We start from the raw sequence: 2,697 nt of genomic DNA on the forward strand, positions 1-2,697 counted from the left end.
GTCACCTTGTGGTTCTTGTGGCTAGGCAGTTCAAACAGTAGTACCTAGGATAACAGCTCCTACTTGTACAACACAATTTTAGATGCATTTATTCTGAAGTGACCCATGGTGTTCAATCAAGCTTATTTTTGCATGAGCATTGCAATTTTAGAGCATCAGAGCACACTCATTCTTAATCTATCCCCGTCTCTCTTCAAAACAACAAACACTTCTGAGATTCTTGTACTTGTATTCCTAAGCAGCAAACCCCGATGCTATAAACAGACATTTTTAATGTCCAAGCGGAGATATGGCTCATCTTGCAAGTCTGTGCAATTGGATGAAGTATAATTGTATAAATAGAACCTGCCAATTTCATATTTTAAATTAGGACTTGGGTAAAGAATGTGAATTCAGAAAATAACATTCTAATCTAGAGTACATGGTTAAAAATCCCTTTTGCTTGTTAGCTTAACATGATAAGGTGAACTGAGGAAATTTGCCCCTTATAAGCTAGTATAATTACGTTTAGTTCTGAGATGCCATTAGCGCAGGGGTGGTAAGCCTGTTGCCCTCCAGTTGCGCTTGGACTACAACTAACACCTTGCCTAACCATCATACTGGCTGGAGCTAATATAAGTTATTACATTGCATTTATATCCTGCCTTTTCTTCTTTCCAGGAGCCCAAGGCAATTTACATAGCTGTATTTTATCCTTGCAACAGAAAAACGGTGAGGTGGGCTGGGCTACAAGTCTATGACTGGGCCAAAGTCACCTAGTGAGCACCTTGGCAAAGTGAGGTCTAGAACCCAGGTCCAGGTCCCAGTCCAGCACTCAAAGCACTACACCACCATCTAATAACATCAAGTTCCCCATTTCCACAATGGATGCAGTACATGTGCCTATTGATTCTCCATAATCCATGGTTACTGCACCCAGTTTACAAAACATACTTTAAAAAAAAGTAGATGAAAACATTTCTAAACAGTCACCAATAACAATGTGAACTGCAATACAAAATTTGTATTGTATAATAAGTAACCAAAATGATAAAGTTTGAAAGCAATGTGAGATGTAAACTGTTCAAGCTCTGTTGAATGTTGGAAGGTACTGGGAACAAACTTCCATTCTAATCTTCAGCTAATGTAAATGAGATTGATGATATGTGGATTCACTGAAAGTACACGGATGTTAATCCGAAATGCTGAGGAAGTTATGATGAGGTTTGGATTATTAACCACGTATGTGGTGAAATGGTGAGATAGTTGAGGGTTACTGGAAAATAGTATTTGGAAGAGTTTTGGACCATCTTGAAAAGGCATTTTACCCAATCCCAAACCAGTCTGGCTTGGCTTTTTTAAGGAAAACATCCCCCAAATATGGTAAGGTTTGCCACAGTAATTGCAAGACTGGAAATACCATCATGTTGAAAGAATTACAATATGCTGGACATTGAATAGACTCTGGAAATTAGCTTTAGCACTGGACAGTGTAGGACTGTGTCTAGCTGAACATACATAGGACTGCACCCTTAACAAACAAGCTAACAAAACAAATTATTGTCTCTACCGAACAAAATAGGGATTGGTATCTATCTATAGTTTATGCCTGCCAACACTTCCTGTCTACGTAATGCTGGAACTATTCTGATCAGATATTTCATTCCCATTGATTTATAGCAGATGAAACTAATCATTTTTTTTTACCTCTTGGCTGTTTATTTCTATTACTGTACTTGAGCACTCCTTGATACATATTCTCTGTTATTGCTCCCCCTGCATTTTTCAAGTTTAAAATTTTATTTCTCCCTCCGTTACATTTGTTAAACCAGGAAAAAGATAATTAAAAAGCAGAAGTTGCAACACAGGTGGCAGGTAGAACAAAGTATTTTTAATGTGTCCTGGTACTGTGCACAATGCAGGAGTGAGGTTCTTGTTCCAAGAGAATAATTTGTTCACGTAAACACTCTTCCAAAAATTTGAGGAGCCAGAATGAAAGCCTTCTTATAGTCAGTAGCTTCTTGGGAATCTCGGCTTCTACTCAATTTTCTCAGATTACCACGCACCATCCAATACCTGCTATATTTATTTCCATTTCTATGCTGCCCCATAATCCGAAGGTTCTCCTAGCGGCTTCTATCAGTTTTTCTTGGGTTAATCGATTTTGGGAGCTGCTCCATAGATAAACCTAAGAACCACATAGTGAAACAATAGCACACTATTTTCATTGCGGCCACCCACCATTTAGTTCATTACAATTAACAGAAAGAATGTCTCCGTGCTGTTCCCTATTGCAATGTTGGATGCACTTTATTTAAAACCATGTTTTTAGGTGTGTCTCATTTCAAGCAGAATAACCTGTGTACGCCACAAAAGGGAGCCCAAGGCCCTGCACTTTCGCTTAATTCCCTACACAAGCCCTGTGATCGTCAATTTAGGGGGTTCGATGTCACTTTAAGAATGAATCGGATTCCTCTTCGTTCAAGCACCACCTTCTTAGACTTGCCTACCAATCCGATAGCACTTCCCTCTCAGACCATCAGCCAATGGAGGCGCTCCACGAAGGGCAGCGCCGTAGGGACGTGGCTTAGGGCGAAAGAAATGGTAAATGACAGGCCACCCAGCCATTGGGACCCAACGATGAACGTAGGGGCGGGAAATCCGCGCTCGCCCAAATCAATGGGGTAGGAAGTACCCGAGCGTTAGAGGCGGAGCTCG

Source organism: Varanus komodoensis, unplaced genomic scaffold (assembly GCF_004798865.1).
Source record: "Varanus komodoensis strain SLA01 unplaced genomic scaffold, ASM479886v1 scaffold7_3, whole genome shotgun sequence".
Classification (NCBI taxonomy): Eukaryota; Metazoa; Chordata; class Lepidosauria; order Squamata; family Varanidae; genus Varanus; species Varanus komodoensis.